The 22,877-nt window shown below is 41.2% G+C and overlaps 1 protein-coding gene across 3 annotated transcripts in view; it reads right to left on the bottom strand.

The window, feature by feature from the left end:
• The window catches only part of ADAMTSL1 (ADAMTS like 1), a 904,787-nt gene that overhangs the window by 57,220 nt on the left and 824,690 nt on the right, over nucleotides 1-22,877 (bottom strand). The gene's annotated exons all lie outside the window — the stretch shown is intronic.

Here is a 22,877-nt window from a genome sequence, read left to right on the forward strand (position 1 = left end):
CAGGTGGGCACAATGTAATCATAAGAGTCCTTACAATGGGAAAGGCAGAGGGTCAAAGTCAGAGATTGAAGAAGTGGCTAGATGTTGGCCATGCAGAAGGAAGAAAGGCTAAAATATGTAGACAGCTTCTAGGTACTGGAATGGGCAAGGAAGTGGATTTCCCCCCAGAGACCCCAGAAGGACCATAATTTGGATGACCTTGATTTTAGCCCCAAAAAGACCCATTTCAGACTTCTGACTTCTACAACCATAAGAGAATAAATTTGTGCTGTTTTGAGTCCCTAAATTTGTGGAAATCTGTTACAGCAAATACAGATTTTTGTAAATGTTTTTCATCTTTATCAGTCTCATCCAATAAATATTATCTGATTCTTATTTGCATTCCTTTATTAGTAGGATTGAATCTATTTTTGAGTTTTTAATGTATAGCAAGTTTGTTAATGTTGCTGGCCCATGGATCTCTTTGGGAATCTGAAGAAAGTTTTGGGTTCTTGCACTCGAGAAAAGTACATTTACTCATATGCTAGGGAGCTTACAGCCTCAAAGTGCAAGGGCCCCAAGTTAGGAGCTCCTAAAAAGGGAAGGAAAGGAAAGGAAAAAGGAAGAAAGGAAGAAAGAAAAGAGCTCCTGTGTTAGACAGCAGGGCTGGAAAGGGTACCAGTGATAGATAGCACTGTCTTATTCAAAGTCAGAAACATAAAACATGCCAGCACTCCCTGACTACATAAAACTTGACGTTGTAAAAAGTACCTGGCTTAGAGGGGAATAATCAGTGATCTGGCCAAGCAGATCCTTCCTGCAACACAGAATACAAAGACCAGATACTGTCCAGAGCCCACTTTTGTTCTCTACCTGTTTCACCCTCTAGCTTCTAAACCTGGAAGCAATTTGGTTTCTGTTCAGAAATTCTTACACCAACTATTTCTTTCCCATTTCCCTTCTTTTCATAAACAATTCAGTCTAAAACCCAACAGGTGAGGCCAAAGGCAACAGTGTTCATAAGTGGTGGAAGGGGGGAGGGTGGAGTAGAAAATGGGTTTCGGGAGGGTAGTCATGGTAGACCAGAGTGAGGTGCTGGGTCTGAGCAGGGTGAAGAGGGTGGTGATGGCTTGGTGAGAGGTATCAGAACCTGAGGTGGGTGGGTAGAGACAATAGTGATAGGAGCTTAGTTATATCAAAAGGGTTTGATTAAATAAATAAATGTATTAAGGATAGTGGGAGCCAGGTTTGCAATAATTGCAAATACTGAAAAGGTGAAAAAGAGAATAAATCCTATGGTGTTGGATAATGATTGGAGATGCGAGGGAGGACTCATGGATCCTAGTGTATAGATATTGAAATACACCAAGTGTGTTTGGTCGTGTGTGTATGTATATATGTATAGATAGAGAAATAGAAAGTCTTTATTTCTCTGCACTGAGAGGGACTGAGAGCAGTGACACTCCAATAGCAACAAACAGACCCGGTATAGAGATCTTGGTTTCTCAATACTATTCTCCAAGACAAAGTTCAAGGTGAGCCAGAGAGTAATGAAGTTATCAAAGATTCATATGGACATATCAAACGGTACAGGAGCTACCTTAAAGGAGCTCTAGTGGATGACTTTGGGAAATTTCTTACATCAAAATAAAAGAGGAAAGCAATAGCCCATTCAACAAGATAGGAATCTCTGAGTCCACACAGATGTAAGTAAGTCAATGAGTAAATCAAAAGCTAAATGAGGAGTGGGATATTTACCGTATCTCAAAGCATCTCTTCTCAAAATACATACTATAAGGGGAAAAAAGGAAGAGTTTAGAATGAAAAAGCCTGGCAGATACAATCTTCATCAAGTGATTGGAATTAACATCAACTGCAATGGTACAATGGCTATCACAATCACGTGACTGGGTGTGAGGAGAAGAGTCCAGCATTATTTCTGTGACGTTTCGGCCCGTGATGCCCAAGTTGAATCTAATCTTGAGGAAATCTGAGACAAATCTGAATTGAGGAACATATTTTAAAATAACAGGGCCATAATCTTCAAAACGGTTAAGGTCATAAAATTCAAGGAAGCCAGAGGAGTGGCTCCAGATTGAAGAAGAGTGAACAGACATGAAAGCTAAATGCGGGGTGGGATTCTGGGATGGATTCTTTTGCTATTCAGGACATTCTCAGGGCAACTGGCACAACTTGAAGGAAATGCACACTGGGTGATGGGCTTTTGTGTTGTCAGCTCATTTGGATCAGGGAGAAAAAGTTCTTTGTATTATACTTCCAACTTTTTTTTATAAAATTGAGATTATGTCAAAATAACAGTTTGGTAATGAAAAAAGCAATTCTTATACCAAATCAAGAAATAAAACATGTGTGAGAGAAAACCCTTCTCCATCTTCCAAGACCTCAGGATTGTGGGATTGATAAACATGAGCACCCAAAGCAGAAAAATTGCTGATAGCTCAGAACATGAGGTCTCTGGGGCTTCATTTCACGTATGTTTAATCAGATTTTAAGTATTTTTAAAGATCTGAGAAAAAAAATCATCAGCAGGATTTGAGTAAAACACAGTTATTATGTTCCAGACTTTGTCTGTAGTGTTTAATGGCCCAAATAGACATTTTCAAAGGGGATTTTGTGAGATTTTGCCTCATAAAGAGAAGAAACTGAAGCAAATTTTGGTAAGAAGGGAGAGAAGAAGGGACAATCCTTCAAAAGTCATGGGACAGGATATGTGTTTTGGTTTATTAAATTAAAAGCTTATATTTAGAGCTCTGTAAAGACTTAACAAAAGTTTGTTTTACCTCCAATTTCACTTTTTATAATATTTTATCTCTCATAACTATACCATTTTGCGAACGATTTCAGTGTGCTTCAAAGAAATATCTTTGCCCAGATCTCAAGGCCTTCTCTATGTCCCTGACACGCATTCAGAGCTAAATGTGATGAGTCACTCCCTGAATTGTGGCTTTGAGTGAGAATCTGAGATGCCGCAAAACTTCATCAAAGTCGAGAACAGCAGGATTACAAGGAAAAGAATTAAGAGGCAGTGCAGTCTTTATTGTTCATATAGGAACACTGTGGTCATTTTCTTCTGGGCCTAAATTCTTTTTCTGGCCTCAGGAAGCTGGCAGGACAACAGACAGGCGTGTGCTGGCTTATCTCTCTTGATACCGTTTCAAAGAGTCACACGTTAGATACAATGGTCCCTGCCCTGTTCCAGAAAGGGCCTTGAATGAGTTTTTGGTCTTATCTCCTGGCAACAAAAGTTACAGGGAGCTCATTATTTCTGAGCAGGCACTGCCAACAGAGAAATGAAGAATTCCATAATCATAATGGAGTTTCACATAAAAAGGTTCTTGACAGAATGATGTTTTTGGAATGAATCTTGTCTTTCTACATACCTTTCAGAGATAAAGTACTCAAGGTGAACGATGAAAGAGAGTTTGAACTTTTAAACAGATACAGACATATTACTAGATTATGTTTCTAGAATAAGAGTACAATTATTATTATCATTTTTTTCCTTTGGACTGAACCTACCGCTGGTCTAATCTACTTTCTAAGATTTGCTCCCACGGGCTTTAGCAGCTAGAGAACAGCAGATAGTCAACAAAATCCTTTTTAAGAGCTGGATAGGTTTTCAGGGATGGTACAGATCTTCTGTTTTTAGGAATGTTACTTGCGACCCTGGCATGGGGATATGCTGGCAAAACATCCTTCCCAGGATGCTCATAAAAACATTGAAACAAAATCAAAACCCAGCTATACCAATGTGTACCCCACTGGGATGTTAAGGGAGCTGAAATGGGATTCCAGCTCACTGCCTGGCTCCCCTTTCTACCAGCAAAAGGGAGGGGGTTCTCCCAAGTTGTTTGTCCTCTGTATCCATAGAATGGGAGACCCACACTTTAAGCTGAGTCAAGATGTGTAATTCTTGCAGACAGTAGAGTTGTAAGAAATATTTGTGGAATGAAGCTAGGTTTCCAGTCCAGATTTTATTCATTTATTCTTGAATAGTTAATATGTGCCCTTGATTCAAATTTAAAGGGTGACTAACAGGAATGCTGTGAAATTTTCCCTCTCATCCCTCTCCTGCCTCTTCCACAGCTACCTTGTTACTCTCCTCACAGGGAACCAGCATTCCTAGTTCTTGCAAGCCTGGAAAGTCTTTTTTGACATAAAAAAGATATTAAAACTGATGCCCTGAAGAAAACTGTACCTTCTTCTTCTTTTTCGTTTTCCTTTCAAGAGCAAAGGACAACTAAATGGGCTGCCTTTAAAAAAAAAAAACAAAACAGGGGCGCCTGGGTGGCTCAGTGGGTTAAAGCCTCTGTCTTCGGCTCAGGTCATGGTCTCAGGGTCCTGGGATCGAGCCCCACATCGGGCTCTCTGTTCAGCAGGGAGCCTGCTTCCCCCTCTCTCTCTGCCTGCCTCTCTGCCTACTTGTGATCTCTGTCAAATAAATAAATAAAATCTTAAAAAAAAAAACAAGCAAAAAACAAAAACAAAAAAACCCCCAAAACCTCTAGGAACCTTAAGGTTTAAGAAAGCCCTCAAATTATAATGTCAAGGCCAACATCCATGGACAAAATTGAGAAGCTAAGGAGTGTGTGAGTGTGTGTGAGTGTGTGAGTGTGTGTGTGTGTGTGTGTGTGTGTGTGTGTTAGGAATGACTCCTTATCCAGGAGACAAAAAGGCAGCATAAAGCAGAAGCTAGGTGGTAGTTCTGCTTCACAAAAGAGAGAAGAAACTGGAGTGAATTCTGGTAAGAGGTTAAAAAACCTTGATTTCCATAATATTTGCCAAACTCAGCTTTACCAAACTTTTCTTGAACACAGCATGCATAACACATGAAAAGATAAGAGACTGTAAACCTCTACCCATGGAAATTATGTGGGAAACAGAGACAGAAGAAAAGTTATTAAATTTCCTTACCCATCAACAAGCCCTTGAAACAGGCAGAGTGACATTCCTCTAGGAACTCAACTACCTCCACCTTAAGGCTTTGCTATGGGCAAAGGGCAATCCTAGCTTGACCCATCCATACCCCCAACCTGGATCCCTTTAGTCTACTTTAACAATTCCTTTGGAAACTTCCGTTATCTCTAAACCCTCTAAGATACTGTCGACAATCATTCCCACTGACATACATCTGAAGGGTCTCATAACAAAGGTTTTATTACCGGTAACAAATAACCTTATTCCCAACAATAGCTAGCTCCTCAAGGTCCTGGAAACCTTGCTTCCAAAATTCCTTAAGAGACTTAACGCCATCCCTGACCCCCTCCTAACTGCAAGCATATAATGGACCACTCCTCACAGCTCTGGGGCAGCAGCTCTTTCTGCCCCATGGATCTTGCCCCATGCTTCAATAAACCACCATTTTGCACCAAAGGTGTCTCAAGAATTCTTTCTTGGTCATCCCCTCTGACCTCGCCCCACTGAACCTCACTTATATTCTAAAACTTCATCAGAAATAGGTGACTGATTTGAAACAAGATCCTGAGTTTTGATTCCATTCCATTCTGTTTGCACAAAAAAAACAAGGGAATCCAGCCATCTGGACTCCATGGGCCAAGCAGGACTATGGAACAGCGCCTTGTCCTCTGCTCTCATGAGGCAAGCCTAGCTAACACCTGTGTTCCTTTCCCGGCCTGTCTAATCCCATATATTCTCCATGGTGCTGCTCAGGTCCCACTTCCCTATGAAGTCAACTCAGGTGCTGTGAGTTGTCCATATTTTATGAGAACTCTCTTCAGGAGAGTCAGCATCCTCTCCCAAAGTCCCTTAAAGAAAAAAACAATGCAATCTACACTTCAGTATGCAGCAAAGAGGAACAAGTAAGGAAACTGCTCTTGGCTGGAAGCAAGGGCTTCATAAGTGATCCAGATCTCCCCTGAGAATGTGCTTTCTCCTTGGAGTCCTAAAAATCCTACCTTTACCACCACCCTTACATCTAGCCCCAGGATCAGGGAGGTGACTAAGTTTTAGAGAGTACTTTAGAGTTTACAGAATGTTTTTACATGTTCAATTTCATTTGACTCTCAAATCAGTCCTGAGAAATGGTTAGCCACCCATTTTACTCAGGAGAAAGGAAGACTCAAAGAGGTTATGTGATTTGACCATTGTTTGAGTCCTATGCCAAAGTTCATGACCTTTTCACCCTTTTGGTTCCGTAGTGGGCAAAAGCCTTTCCCTTTTCCTTGCTTAACTTATCAGAGAGGTTGAAATTGTCATAGGGAACTTGACTAAAAAGAATGTTAATTGGCAAATATATAAAGGAAGTATGAATAGCATAAAATGGGTCAGTTAGTGAAAAGGTAGGTTAACCCTGTGTTCAGGATCTGGGCTACAAGGGCATTTGTTCCTCTTTTCCAGCTTTCTTGAGATATAATTGCCATATACCTTGTGAAAGTTTAAGGTGTACAATGTGTTGATTTGACGCCCTTATTTATGGCAAAATGATTACCACCATTGCTAACACCTCCATCTCCTAACATAATTACCATTTTTGTTTTGTGGGAGACCTGTTAAGATTTATTCTCTTAGCAACTTGCACGTACATAATGCAGTATCCCCAGGGCATCCTTAAGTTTCCTGGTTCTACTTTGAGAAAGGGAGGGCCAGGGCAAGAGCATGTATTGCCAAGATAGTAATGACTAGCATTAGCTGAGCATTTACTGTGTGCCAAAGCTCCATTCTAAGCACTCCTTTCAAAATCCCTGGAGGTACATGCAGTTATTACCTCCACTTTACAGTCAAAAGCAGAGAGAACTTCCAGAAATTGCTCAGGGTCATACAGCTGTTACCGCGCAGCTGAGCCAGGCTTTCTGACTCCAGAATCTGCGCTCTGAACCACTGTGCTGTGCAAACTCTAATGTGCACATGAAGGGTCCCAACAGAGAGCACAGAATTAGAACAGATGGGAACAGAACTTTCAGGAGAGAACTGAAATCTTGGTCTTTCATTATAAATCCAATAGAGCTGCCTTTCAGTACTCTTTTTATTCTTCCTCCTCCTCAACTTGTACTGCTTTCTTGCTATTCCTTCTGTGTCAATGTCTTCTAACTAGATAAGTTCCTTGATGTCAGGGGGCACATATACCATTCTTCTCAGTTCCTACCCAACACCTGGCATAGAATGAACCCCTCAATAAGGCACCTGTCTCCAGAATGATTTTTTAGCCAGTCGTTTACACTCAAAATGGCAGCAAGTTCTGGTCCTATAGGGAAGAACTTGTGCCAGATGCCACAATGAGGAAGAGAATAGACTTCTTGGTTCATAGAGTCAACAGGTAAGTGAGGGATGGAGGCAGGAAATTAACATCGATTAGCCTCCACTTTGTGCCAAGCACTAAACTGGGCAGGTTGCATATGATATCTCATTTAGTATAATTAATTCTGTAAGATGGGATTATTGTTATGGTCCGAATGTTAGTTTCCCCCTCCACTCCCTGTCCACCAGATTCATATGCTGAGATTCTAATGCTTAGTGTGATGGTATTAGGACATAGGACCCTTGGGAGGTGTAGAGATCATAAGGTGGTACCCTCATGGAAAGGTTAGCATTCTTATAAAAGTGACCCCACAGAAATCCCTAGCCCTTTCCACATTGTGAGGACACAACAAGAAGGTGCTAACTATGAAACAGGAAAAGGACCTAACCCAGAATATGACAGTACAGGCACCATGAACCTAGCCTTCCTCTTTCCAGAACTATGAGAAATACATTTCTGTGGTTGATAAGTCACCCACTCCATAGCATTTGATAGTAGCCCAAATGGACTAAGATAAATTATTTATAAATGGGGAAGCAGATATTGAGTATTTAGAAGCAGGTCTTCTAGCTGAGGTACTAGCACTGTCCTCTCCATTGCACAACTGAGGCAGGGGCCTTAGGTCACGGTCACATCTTCCCTTCTACCACAGGCCTCCTGGCCCCAGGACAACCATGAAACTAACTCTAGCACCACACAAACACAAGAACGCAAGGCACCAGAGTTGGTATTTTCAAAAGCCAGTTCAGGGTTGGGGAAGGATTTATTAGGTAAAGTGTAGAGGTCCTCATTTTCCCACTGATGGACTTTTAATACCGGTCTATTTCTGGGACATCCAACTCATTCACGTCATTCCCATTAAACATGGTGGTGAGGGCAGGCGGGCCTGGGAATTGTGTCCCTGTGCCAAGAAAGGGCAGGGGCAAGTGTAAGTTTCTCAAGGTCCCCATTTCCTGACTACTTGGAGTCTTAAAATAAGCTCATGCCTAGATGTTTGCTGTGGCTTGGAACTGTGGCTAGGCAGGTAGATTTATTGCCTCACTTTCTGTGTCCAACTATTTTAAGTGTCACTTATGCTCTGGTGTCTTTTTAAATTTATGGATGTTCACTCCAATCTAAAGAACCACAGCCCTCCTTCCTGTGGCTTCCTCATAAATGCCCGCTGAAATCCTGATTTAGTTTTACAGTATATGGGCTATAGAACTTCCTAAAGTCCCCATGGGGTCTCTCTTCTCTCCTTTGGATTTTATGAAAAAGAAAAGACAAAAGTGCATAAGCGTGTGCCATAAACCACCACCAAATACTGACCTTTCTTCTTAATAGCAAAGCATATTCTTTTTGTGGGCAAAGCTATAGGAAGTCAAAAGCATTTTTCTTGTGACGTAAAACCTCAGGCTTTCAATATAAATGAGGAAACAGATGCCAACTCATGTCTCTTCAAAAAAGGTCAGGATAAATTTCTCTTCTTTCCCTCTCTCTTATCAAGTAGGCTAGCCCTCTCCTATTTATTATTATTATTATTATTTTTGTGCCATTTCTCTGCATCACTTTTCTTGCCATGTCTGTAATTTCTGATGGGATGGGCCCCCATGGTGGATTAACTTTTACCTAACAGTTGGCCATCAGAACTTGTAGTTCCCGAAACTATCTTTAGAGAAGAAGCGGTGATGATCTTTGTCTTCCAAACAATCATATGAAAAAGTGGCTTCCCAAAAGGTGTGGCCTTGGGTACTGACTGACCTTTACTGTGTGAATTGCCTCCTAATGGGATGCAGGAAGAGGTCGATCCAATCTGCAGCAGAATAGTCAGGAAGAGCACAGGGTGGGGTGAGGGTGGAAGTATGTGGGACAGATGATAACGTTATAGGAGAAATGAGCTGGAAATGACTCAAGACGCTAAGTCAAGGTCCTGATAGCTAATCCTGTTTTAAATCACCTGAGAGTATTTATTTTTTGGAGAGAGAATGTGGGTATGCACCCATACAAGCAGGGGAGGGGCAGAGAATATTCAGCAGGCTCCACGTTCAGCATGGAGCCTGACGTGCGGCTCAATCTTAACACCCCGAGATCATGACCTGCACTGAAATCAAGAGTCGGATGTCTAACCGACTGAACCACTCAGGTGCCCCTCATGTGACAATATTCATGCAGCCTCTTTCCTCCCCAGGACCTAAAATCTAGTTGGGAGATATGACATATATGGGAGATAACTTTAATAATACAAACTGTGGTCTGCTCAGTGGTCCTCTCAGCGGTCCAGAGCTAGGGTTGATTACCCATGGCCCGAGCACCAGACCCAGCCTTGTTTCCGTAAATGAAGTGTTACGGGACCATGGCTCCCCACCTCTGTCTCTTATTGTCCATGGCTATTTTACTGGACAGCTGCAGGCTTGAGTCTTGCAACAGGTACCTTGTGGCCCTCAGTGTGTAAAGTACTTCCTTCCTGTCTGGTCCTTTGTGGAAAAGGTTTGCCCAACCCTGGTCTGGAGCAGATGCCTTAGGAGGTCAGCAAGGTGGGATCCGCTCAGGACGAAGCACTACAAAAAGGCCTCACAGAATGGCTGGAACTGTGCCTTGAGGACTTCTAGGATTTTGCTAGAAAGCAAGGGGCAAGAGAGGGTCTTCCAGGCAAGGTAGCCTCAAAGCCATGACCATTACTAGGGAAAAGTTTGACTGGAATGGAGTGATTACTTGAGATAGGAATAAGATAGAAGGATGAAAACAGAGGCCAGATCTGAATAGCAAGGAGTCTTGAATTCCAGGCTAAATTTTTTTAAATGATAAAGCCTACCATTTCCCCACACCAGCTGCTAGAGGAGTAGAAAGAGACGTGGAAGTGACTTTTAAAGTCCATTCAAGCTCTGAGATCCAGTTTTTAAAAGTACACCCAGATATTCTGTCTTAATTGGTCTCTCGGGGAACTTTTCTTTTTTTAAATCTTCTCAGGGGACTCTAGTGCAATTGGGAACCTCTTCCTAGATAAAGGAAACAGCCAGACACGTGCCTGCAGAAGCCCAGCTCAGGGCCAGGTAAAGGTAGCAGGTGCCCAACACATGTGAGTCAAATTAAGTCAGCAATATTGGCTTGTACCAGAGCCAGCCTGATAAACCTCTGTTTTACTAGAGTCAGCTCTATAATATTCAGTTGGCCACATGGTTTCCAATAAAAGAAATCACTTCTGCCTGCCCTTGCCTAATCCTGAAAAAGCCCACGATGCTCAGTGCGATATTGAGTCTGTTTATAAATTCGGGCATTTATAGTTCTTTCTCTCACTGTTATTTTAACATGACCATTTACAAGGCCTTACACAATTTGCCCTCGGCCTTGTTACGTCTCTGATCTTCTCGCTTTCCACACATAACCTCAATGACTCCAATCCTGCCACACTACACTAGCTTCTTTGTTGTTCCTTGAACACACTAGGTATGTCCCTGCCTCAAGGATTCCATACTGGCTCTTCCACTGCCTCCCCTCCCCTCTGCCACCTCTTTTCCCATCCCTTCCCTTCTTCTCTTCCTCCAGACACATGCGAGGCCCAACAGCTCATGTTCAAGTCTTTGCTCAAAGATAACTTGCGTCATGAGCCCTGTATTTTCAATCTAATTTAAAATTGCATCCTTGTTCCCACACACACACTATCCATCCTTCCTGCCTGCTTTATTTTTTTCCATAGCACTTATCTAATATACTATCCTTTCCATACCTTCTAATATACTATGTCATTTACTTCCTTGTGTTTACTTTCTATTTCTCTTAGCACAATGAAAGTGGCATGAGAGAAGAGATTTTTGTTTTGTTCTCTCTTGCATCCCCCATGCCTCTGACAGTGCTCAGAACATAGAAGTTCCTCAGTAAGTAAGAGTCTGTTCCATTGGTGCTTGGAGTGCTTTTACTCATCACTTAAGACTGAGTTTGAACATTGCTCTCTGAAGCCCGCTCTGATTTTTCCTTCGCCAAAGAAAGGGGTCCTCTCTCGCGTTTCCTTTGGCTTTTTTCTGTAACTCTTTAGAGCTATTTCTCTCACATGACTGACTTTTCTCTCTCTCCTACTGCTTCTGAGCTCCTCCAATGCTGGGGGAGGTCATGGGATGCTGAATCTAATGGAGACTGGACAGGTGTGTTAAGGAAATGAACCAGGATTTAACAACAGAAGCTTCGACTATCCTTTAACACTTGCTACAGTTGTACACCTAGGCCCTTCTCCATTTTATTCCAACATGTTGACTTGAGTCTGAAATGTGTCACGAGCACATAGCAGGTACATGAGCTTTCCAGAGAATTGTATGGACTACCATTGTCCTCTGACGTTAACCTATTTCCCAAGTTCTTTTGGTGTTACATCCTACATATCCCTGAATTTCTGCTCTCACCCATGGTTCTCTCTCACCTGAAATACTTCCTAGGTGGTGGGCTCTATCTAGTCTCTTCCCTGGAAGAGTAGCCAGAACTGGCTTTTAAGTACACAAATCAGATGATGTCTCTCTCCTGCTTTTAAACTATTCAGAGATTTCCCATTGCAATTAGTGCAAAGTACGAAAGTCTTACCAGGGTTCAGAGTGCCAGCAACTTGTTTCTGCTTCTCTGTCTTCATTCTAGGCTGTTCTCCCTTTAGTTACTGCTTGGACGCTTCCTTAAATGCTCTAGCTTTCTTGCTTCAGAACCTCTGCTGGCTCCTCTGCCTTGGTATGCTCCCAATCTCCTCTGTCTGGGATGCTCACTCTTCACTTGGATCACTTCTGGCCTCTCTTCTAATCTCAGCTCAAATATTTCCTCTTCAAGAAATCTTGCCTGAAGCTCAGACCAAGGGAGCTGTCCAGCCACATGCCCCCAGAGCACTGGTACTTACTCTTTTGATCAGTCTTCTTACTTGAATAACTCTCCCCAACAGACCTGAAGCATCCATGGGAATTCAAACCAAACAAGAGCAGACACCTTACTCGGCTTGTTTGTTACCGTATCTTCAGATCTAGGTCAGTGCCTAATGCATAGTAAATGCTCAGTAAATTTTTTGGAATGAATGCATGAAAGCTAGGCTTGTCTATCATATTTATGGTGTATCCCCAGCCCTAGCATAGGGTCTGGGACATAGTAGGCACTCAACAAATATTTATTCAATGAGCAAACTTATCTGTCTTTGAGGGACTCCCTTCTTAGGCCCTTCACCAAGGCTTTCAACTTTGAACATTAACATTTATTCAACTGTTTTCTGAAATATCCTACTTTGTGGGGTTTACATGAGAACAATGACTATCAACTGCACCTTAGACTCCAGACCTGGGTCCCAAACATTGCAGCCACAGCTCCCTCATCAGTGTGGTATGATTAGTAGGAACTGCATCTAAGCCAGCTGTGCCTTGCAATTCTCAGCATTTCAAATGAATGGAGAAGAAAACGTGCAGGCCGCCGGTCTCCAGTGGTCAGAAGGAAAACACCATCACCTGGTTGGGTGGGTGGGCCTTGGACTCACCGCCTGGCTTCTCCAGGACTGGAGGGCTCTGAGAAGTGGAACTGCTGCCATGCAGGGCCCTGGGGAGCCTGCTGATGCTGCTGAGAGGCTGCTGTGTGTGTTGGCTATGACCCTTGAGCCCCTGGCTGGGGAGAGGGGCCAGGCACAATGACTTCTTTCATGGAAAAACTTTACTCTGCAAACCCCAGGTTTGGATGCCTGAATCTCTCTCCTCTTGGTAAATCATAAGGGGCAGGAAAAGGTTTGTTCTGTTTGGCTCTCTGTGGGACTTGCATGGCATGAGGTTCTAATAGAGAATTTAGGAGTCCCTCTGCCTGGGGGATCACAGCCTGCTTGCTCATGAAGGAGAGTTTGGGACTAAATATAGGGCTGGGCGGCCAAACCCTATGGATATATTCTGTGAGACATCCTAACAGGTTCTGGACCTAAATAAGATAGGCTAAGAAAAGAGACTGAACTACGTTTCTTAAGCACCCAAGGTCATCCAATTTTGACAAAAATCTAGGGCCTCTCTTTCCTAACCTTTCTGAGAAAGATCTCTACTACCATAAGGTAGGTTTGCTGGCTTGCTTTTTTTCTTTCAGGCTTTTACTTCAGGAGAAAGCCTAACCTAGTGACAGGATAAAGGACAGAGTGGTACAGTGCAGAGAGTATGGTCTGCCTCAGAAACAGGAGATGGGTGATTACCATCATAGACCTTGGTATTCTTCCTACATAATGAGGTGGATGGACTAGATCAGTGATTGGCAAACCTTTTTTGTAAAGGACTAGAAAGGAACTACTTTAGGTTTCTGGGTTGTATGGTTTCTGTCACAAGTATTTGACTCCTCCATTATGATATGAAAGAAGTAATAGAAAATACATAGGTAAATACATGGGTATGGCGGCATGCCAATAAAACTTTATTTACAAAAACAAGCAGTGACCTAGATTTGGCCCAGGGATTATAGTTTGCCAACTATAAATGTGGGTATCAGCTTAGTCTAGGCAAATATTTAAAACATACACATCATATATATGTGGGTACACACACACACACATGCAGACATATATCTTGCACATATCTGTATGCCTATTTTTGACCAAAATGGAGTAAGGGACAGAATTTACCTTCCTGCTTAAAATAATAAAAAATGAACAGAATGTAAGAGGCAGTGGTTTTCAAGACACTGGACATTAGGAAATGAAGGAAACTGATCCCTGAGAAATGGGGGGAAAAATGTTTCCTCAGCTCAGTGCCTTCACAGAGTTTTCAAGCTATAACACAGGGAAACCCAGGTAGAACCAAGGGGACTTGTGAGTTTAGGAGAGGGAGCTGAAAGCACAGGGAGATCAAGGTGGCTCAAGTTCACAGAATGGAGTATCAGAAAAGAGAGAACTGCAGAGATGGAATGAATAAATGAATTTCTGAAATCTGAAGAAGATCTCCCTTGAGGATTCAGTAGAAGGTACATCAGTGCATGCACGTGAGAGGCAGGAAAAAAGAAAAGCATTCGAGGTAGCAGTTTCTGGTGCTCACAAAGGGTACAGAATAGCACCTGTGCCTATCAGCCAGGCTGGAAAACCTCATGATTCATAAGGTGTTGGGCCAAATGTGGTATTGGTGTAAAGAGACTATATATATGTGTAATGTTGGTGTAAAGAGATAAATATATCACTGAAAAAGAATGGTCTGGAAATATACCCACACATACAATGACAACTGATTTTCCATAAAGGTGCCAAGGCAATTCAGTAGAGAAAGAATAATCTTTTCAACAAATGGTAGTGGAACAAGTTGGGTAACATATGTATAAGAATGAACTTCAATATATACCTTATACCTTAGGTAAAAACAAACTAAGAATAAATGACAGACCTAACTGTAAAACCTAAATCCAAATAATATGGATATAAAGCTTCTGGAAGAAAATATGGGAGAAGATCTTTGGGACCTTGGAATAGGCAAAATTTCCTAGATACAATAGGAAAAAAACCCTCTCTAAAAGAAAAAAAAAATGAATAGGTTGAACTTCATCAAATTAAAACATTCTGCTTTTTGAGACACTAAAAGAGTAAAAAGACAACCACTGACTGGGATAAAATATTTGGAAATGTATATATCTGATAAAAGAATTGCATTTAAAGTATATAGAGAACTTTCAGAACTCAGTAAGTAAACCAACAACCTAATTAAAAAACAAAACAAAACAGGGCGGAGGAGTCAAGATGGCGGAGAAGTAGCAGCTGAGACTACTTCAGGTAGCGGGAGATCAGCTAGATAGCTTATCTAAAGATTGCAAACACCTACAAATCCAATGGGAGATCGAAGAGAAGAACAGCAATTCTAGAAACAGAAAATCAACCACTTTCTGAAAGGTAGGACTGGCGGAGAAGTGAATCCAAAGCGACAGGAAGACAGACCGCGGGGGGAGGGGCCGGCTCCCGGCAAGCGGCGGAGAAACAAGCACAAAATCAGGACTTTTAAAAGTCTGTTCCGCTGAGGGACATTGCTCCAGAGGCTTAACCGGGGTGAATCCCACGCGGGGTCAGCGTGGCCTCAGGTCCCGCAGGGTCACAGAAGGATCGGGGGTGTCTGAGTGTCGCAGAGCTTGAAGGTATTAGAACAGGAAAGCCGGCTACAGAGACAGAGCCGAGGAGTGAGCTCTAAACTCGGGGTTACCTTGAACCGGTCGCAGGCTCGGTCAGCTCGGAGCGCGGCCGGAGGCCAGGGTGACGGGAGTAATTGGGCGCTGTTCTCTGAGGGCGCACTGAGGAGTGGGGCCCCGGGCTCTCGGCTCCTCCGGGACGGAGACTGGGAGGCCGCCATCTTCATTCCTGTCCTCCGGAACTCTACGGAGAGCGCTCAGGGACCAAAAGCTCCCGAAAGCAAACCCGAGCGGATTACTCAGCCCGGCCCCTGGTAAGGGCGGTGCAATTCCACCTGGGGCAAAGACACTTGAGAATCACTACAAAAGGCCCCTCCCCCAGAAGATCAACAAGAAATCCAGCCAGGACCAAGTTCACCTACCAAGGAGCTCAGTTTCAATACCAAGGAGAGCAGCGGAATTCCAGAGGAGGAGAAAGCAAAGCACGGAACTCATGGCTTTCTCCCCATGATTCTTTAGCCTTGCAGTTAATTTTTTTTTTCTTTTTCAATTTTTTTTTCTATTCTTCTGCTAATTTTAACTTTTACCCTTTTCTTTTTTAACGTTTTTTAACTAGTTTATCTAATATATATATATTTTTTTCCTTTTTATATTTTTTCTTTATTCGTTTTCTTCTTTTAATTGTTTCATTTTTTTTTCTTTCTGAACCTCTTTTTATCCCCTTTCTCCCCACTCACGATTTGGGATCTCTTCTGATTTGGTTAAAGCATATTTTCCTGGGGTTGTTGCCACCCTTTTAGTATTTTACTTGCTCCTTCATATACTCTTATCTGGACAAAATGACAAGGCGGAAAAATTCACCACAAAAAAAAGAACAAGAGGCAGTACCAAAGGCTAGGGACCTAATCAACACAGACATTGTTAATATGTCAGATCTAGAGTTCAGAATGACGATTCTCAAGGTTCTAGCTGGGCTCAAAAAAGGCATGGAAGATATTAGAGAAACCCTCTTGGGAGATATAAAAGCCCTTTCTGGAGAAATAAAAGAACTAAAATCTAACCAAGTTGAAATCAAAAAAGCTATTGATGAGGTGCAATCAAAAATGGAGGCTCTCACTGCTAGGATAAATGAGGCAGAAGAAAGAATTAGCGATATAGAAGACCAAATGACAGAGAATAAAGAAGCTGAGCAAAAGAGGGACAAACAGCTACTGGACCACGAGGGGAGAATTCGAGAGATAAGTGACACCATAAGACGAAACAACATTAGAATAATTGGGATTCCAGAAGAAGAAAGAGAGAGGGGAGCAGAGGGGAGAAAGAGAGAGAATTATTGGAGAGAATTTCCCCAATGGCAAAGGGAACAAGCATCAAAATCCAGGAGGTGCAGAGAACCCCCCCTCAAAATCAGTAAGAATCGATCCACACCCCATCACCTAATAGTCAAATTTACAAGTCTTAGTGACAAAGAGAAAATCCTGAAAGTAGCCCGGGAAAAGAAGTCTGTAACATACAATGGTAAAAATATTAGATTGTCAGCAGACTTATTCACAGAGACCCGGCAGGCCAGAAAGAGCTGGAATGATATATTCAGAGTACTAAATGAGAAAAACATGCAGCCAAGAATACTATATCCAGCTAGGTTATCATTGAAAATAGAAGGAGAGATTAAAAGCTTCCAGGACAAACAAAAACTGAAAGCAAAAGAATACACATTCTTCTCTAGTGCACATGGAACATTCTCCAGAATAGATCACATCCTCGGTCCTAAATCAGGTCTCAACTGGTATCAAAAGATTGGGATCATTCCCTGCATATTTTCAGACCACAATGCTCTGAAGCTAGAACTCAATCACAAGAGGAAATTTGGAAAGAACCCAAATACATGGAGACTGAACAGCATCCTTCTAAATAATGAATGGGTCAACCAGGAAATTAAAGAAGAATTGAAAAAATTCATGGAAACAAATGATAATGAAAACACAATGGTTCAAAATCTGTGGGACACAACAAAGGCAGTCCTGAGAGGAAAATATATAGCAGTACAAGCCTTTCTCAAGAAACAAGAAAGGTCTCAGGTACACAACCTAACCCTACACCTAAAAGAGCTAGAGAAAGAACAAGAAAGAAAGCCTACACCCAGCATGAGAAGAGAAATCATAAAGATCAGAGCAGAAATCAATGAAATAGAAACCAAAAAAACAATAGAACAAATCAACGAAACTAGGAGCTAGTTCATTGAAAGAATTAATAAGATTGATAAACCCCTGGCCAGACTTATCAAAAAGAAAAGAGAAAGGACCCAAATAAATAAAATCATGAATGAAAGAGGACAGATCACAACTAACACCAAAGAAATACAGACAATTATAAGAACATATTATGAGCAACTCTATGCCAACAAATTTGACAATCTGGAAGAAATGGATGCATTCCTAGAGACATATAAACTACCACAACTGAACCAGGAAGAACTAGAAAGCCTGAACAGACCCATAACCAGTAAGGAGATTGAAACACTCATCAAAAATCTCCAAACAAACAAAAGCCCAGGGCCAGACGACTTCCCGGGGGAATTCTACCAGACATTTAAAGAAGAACTAATTCCTATTCTCCTGAAACTGTTCCAAAAAATAGAAATGGAAGGAAAACTTCCAAACTCATTTTATGAGGCCAGCGTCACCTTGATCCCAAAACCAGACAAGGATCCCATCAAAAAAAGAGAACTACAGACCAATATCCTTGATGAACACAGATGTGAAAATTCTCACCAAAATACTAGCCAATAGGATTCAACAGTACATTAAAAGGATTATTCACCACGACCAAGTGGGATTTATTCCAGGGCTGCAAGGCTGGTTCAACATCCGCAAATCAATCAATGTGATACAACACATTAATAAAGAACAAGAACCATATGATACTCTCCATAGATGCTGAAAAAGCATTTGACAAAGTACAGCATCCCTTCCTGATCAAAACTCTTCAAAGTGTAGGGATAGAGGGCACATACCTCAATATTATCAAAGCCATCTATGAAAAACCCACCGCAAATATCATTCTCAATGGAGCAAAACTGAAAGCTTTTTCGCTAAGGTCAGGAACACGGCAGGGATGTCCATTAACAGGGATGTCAATATAGCATATTGAATATGCTATTCAACATAGTACTAGAAGTCCTAGCCTCAGCAGTCAGACAACAAAAGGAAATTAAAGGCATCCAAATCGGCAAAGAAGAAGTCAAACTATCACTCTTCGCAGATGATATGATACTATATGTGGAAAACCCAAAAGACTCCACTCTAAAACTGCTAGAACTTGTACAGGAATTCAGTAAAGTGTCAGGATATAAAATCAATGCACAGAAATCAGTTGCATTTCTCTACACCAACAACAAGATAGAAGAAAGAGAAATTAAGGAGTCCATCCCATTTACAATTGCACCCAAAAGTATAAGATACCTAGGAATAAACCTAACCAAAGAGACTAAGAATGTATACTCAGAAAACTATAAAGTACTCATGAAAGAAATTGAAGAAGACACAAAGAAATGGAAAAATGTTCCATGCTCCTGGATTGGAAGAATAAATATTGTGAAAATGTCTATGCTACCTAAAGCAATCTACACATTTAATGAAAGCCAAAGTCGGTGGCATCACAATTCCAGACTCCAACCTCTATTACAAAGCTGTCATCATCAAAACAGCATGGTACTGGCACAAAAACAGACACATGAAAATGTCTATGCTACCTAAAGCAATCTACACATTTAATGCAATTCCTATCAAAATACCATCCATTTTTTTCAAAGAAATGGAACAAATAATCCTAAAATTTATATGGAACCAGAAAAGGCCTCAAATAGCCAAAGGAATATTGAAAAAGAAAGCCAAGGTTGGTGGCATCACAATTCCGGACTTCAAGCTCTATTACAAAGCTTCATCATCAAGACAGCATGGTACTGGCACAAAAACAGACACATAGATCAGTGGAACAGAATAGAGAGCCCAGAAATAGACCCTCAACTCTATGGTCAACTAATCCTCGACAAAGCAGGAAAGAATGTCCAATGGAAAAAGGACAGCCTCTTCAATAAATGGTGTTGGGAAAATTGGACAGCCACATGCAGAAAAATGAAATTGGATCATTTCCTTACACCACATACCAAAATAGACTCAAAATGGATGAAGGACCTCAATGTGAGAAAGGAATCCATCAAAATCCTTGAGGAGAACACAGGCAGCAACCTCTTCAACCTCAGCCACAGCAACATCTTCCTAGGAACATCGCCAAAGGCAGGGGAAGCAAGGGCAAAAATGAACTCTTGGGATTTTATCAAGATCAAAAGCTTTTGCACAGCAAAGGAAACAGTTAACAAAACCAAAAGACAACTGACAGAATGGGAGAAGATATTTGCAAATGACATATCAGATAAAGGGCTCGTGTCCAAAATCTATAAAGAACTTAGCAAACTCAACACCCAAAGAACAAATAATCCAATCAAGAAATGGGCAGAAGACATGAACAGACATTTCTGCAAAGAAGAACATCCAGATGGCCAACAGACACATGAAAAAGTGCTCCATATCACTCGGCATCAGGGAAATACAAATCAAAACCACAATGAGATATCACCTCACACCAGTCAGAATGGCTAAAATTAACAAGTCAGGAAATGACAGATGCTGGCGAGGATGTGGAGAAAGGGGAACCCTCCTACACTGTTGGTGGGAATGCAAGCTGGTGCAACCACTCTGGAAAACAGCATGGAGGTTCCTCAAAATGTTGAAAATAGAACTACTCTATGACCCAGCAATTGTACTACTGGGTATTTACCCTAAAGATACAAATGTAGTGATCCAAAGGGGCACGTGCGCCAGAATGTTTATAGCAGCCATGTCTACAATAGCCAAACTATGGAAAGAACCTAGATGTCCATCCACAGACGAATGGATAAAGAAGATATATATATATATACACACACACACAATGGAATACTATGCAGCCATCAAAAGAAATGAAATCTTGCCATTTGCGATGACGTGGATGGAACTAGAGGGTATCATGCTTAGCGAAATAAGTCAATCGGAGAAAGACAACTATCATATGATCTCCCTGATATGAGGGAGAGGAGATGCAACATGGGGCTTAAGGGGTTAGGAGAAGAGTAAATGAAGCAAGATGGGATTGGGAGGGAGATAAACCATAAGTGACTCTTAATCTCACAAAACAAACTGAGGGTTGCTGGGGGGAGGGGGGGTTGGGAGAGAGGGGGTGGGGTTATTTTGGACATTGGGGAGGGATGTGCTATGGTGAGTGCTGTGAAGTGTATAAACCTGGCGATTCACAGACTTGTACCCCTGGGGATAAAAATATATGTTTATAAAAAATAAAATTAAAAAAAAAAAAAGAAATGGGCAGAAGTCATGAACAGACATTTCTGCAAAGAGGACATCCAGATGGCCAACAGACACATGAAAAAGTGCTCCATATCACTCGGCATCAGGGAAATACAAATCAAAACCACAATGAGATATCACCTCACGCCAGTCAGAATGGCTAAAATTAACAAGTCAGGAAATGACAGATGCTGGCGAGAATGCGGAGAAAGGGGAACCCTCCTACACTGTTGGTGGGAATGCAAGCTGGTGCAACCACTCTGGAAAACAGCATGGAGGTTCCTCAAAATGTTGAAAATAGAACTACCCTACGACCCAGCAATTGCACTGCTGGGTATTTACCCTAAAGATACAAATGTAGTGATCCAAAGGGGCACGTGCACCAGAATGTTTATAGCAGCAATGTCTACAATAGCCAAACTATGGAAAGAACCTAGATGTCCATCCACAGATGAATGGATAAAGAAGAAGTGGTATATATACACAATGGAATACTATGCAGCCATCAAAAGAAATGAAATCTTGCCATTTGTGATGACGTGGATGGAACTAGAGGGTATCATGCTTAGCAAAATAAGTCAATCGGAGAAAGACAACTATCATATGATCTCCCTGATATGAGGGAGAGGAGATGCAACATGGGGCTTAAGGGCGTAGGAGAAGAGTAAATGAAACAAGATGGGATTGGGAGGGAGACAAACCATAAGTGACTCTTAATCTTACAAAACAAACTGACGGTTGATGGCGGGAGGGGGGTTGGGGGGAGGGTGGGATTATGGACATTGGGGAGGGTATGTGCTATGGTGAGTGCTGTGAAGTGTGTAAACTTGGCGATTCACAGACCTGTACCCCTGGGGATAAAAATATATTATATGTTTATAAAAAATAAAATTAAAAAAATAACAAAACAGGAAAAAATTGAATAAACACTTCACCCAGGAAGAAATCAGGAAAGCATATAGCACACAAAAAGATGCTTAACATTAACAACTACCAGGAAAATACAAAGTAAAATCACAACAAGAAACCACTGTAGACCTGGAAGAATGTCTAAAATTCAAAAGACTGACTATAGCAAGTGCAAGACACGGGCAGGGGAAGTAGAGTAGTCCAACTACTTTGGAAAAAAGTCTGGAAAACTGGAAAAACAAACACCTACTACGTGATCCAGCCATTTCACTTTTAGGTATTTAATTAAGAGAAATGAAAGCATGCGTCCATACAGAAGTGAGTAGATGAATACCTATAGCAACTTCATTTGTAACAACCAGAAATTAGAAATGACCATTCTGTCCCTCAACAAGTGGGTGATGAAACAAATGGCAGTTTATCTGTACAGTGGAACACTAGTTGACAAAAACATGTACTGCTGATGTGTGTTACAATACAGATGAATGCTGGAATAATTATCTTGAGTGAAAGAAGCCATTCTCCCCAAGGTATGAGTTCTTTTGTAAAACATTCTAGAAATCTAATCTAATCTATCTGTACTGAGAGCAGATCAGTTGTTGGGGGGTGGTGGTTGGACATGGGGTGGGGCAAGGGTGTGAAGTCATGCTTTTATAAAAGGGCATGAGGTAACTTTTGGGGATGATGACTATGTTCATTATGTTGACTGTAGTGATGGTTTCACAGGTGTATCCATGTATCAGAACATCAAATTTTAGACATTAAATATACAATGCCAATTATCTGTCAATAAAGCTATTAAAAACTTTTATGTAAAACATATATAAATATGTAATTTATCTTACAAATCATTAAAATAAGATAAATAACTATCACTAAATGAACAAAGGACCTGACAACTCACAATTGAATGCAAATGACTAATAAATATTAAAAATCAAAATTTTTAAAAATCACAAAGAAATAAAAATTTAAAATGATATAATTTTCATACTGTATTTTATACTGTTGTATAGTCACCAATTAAAATGGTAACTAAAAACTCTTGGTCATACCTACTGTTAATAAAATTTTAGGGAAGTGAGAATTCTTAAATAGTGCTGTGCACATATAAAGAAGTAGAACTTTTTTGGAGGACCATTTGAAAACGGCACAAACTAAAAGATACAAAACTTTTGACACAATAATTCCACTTCTAGAGATTTATCCTAAGAGAGATATACACAAAAATTTTAGGAATAAGAATATTCATCTCATCT

Source organism: Lontra canadensis, unplaced genomic scaffold (assembly GCF_010015895.1).
Source record: "Lontra canadensis isolate GAN:19392208 unplaced genomic scaffold, GSC_riverotter_1.0 scaffold70, whole genome shotgun sequence".
In the NCBI taxonomy this organism is placed as follows: Eukaryota; Metazoa; Chordata; class Mammalia; order Carnivora; family Mustelidae; genus Lontra; species Lontra canadensis.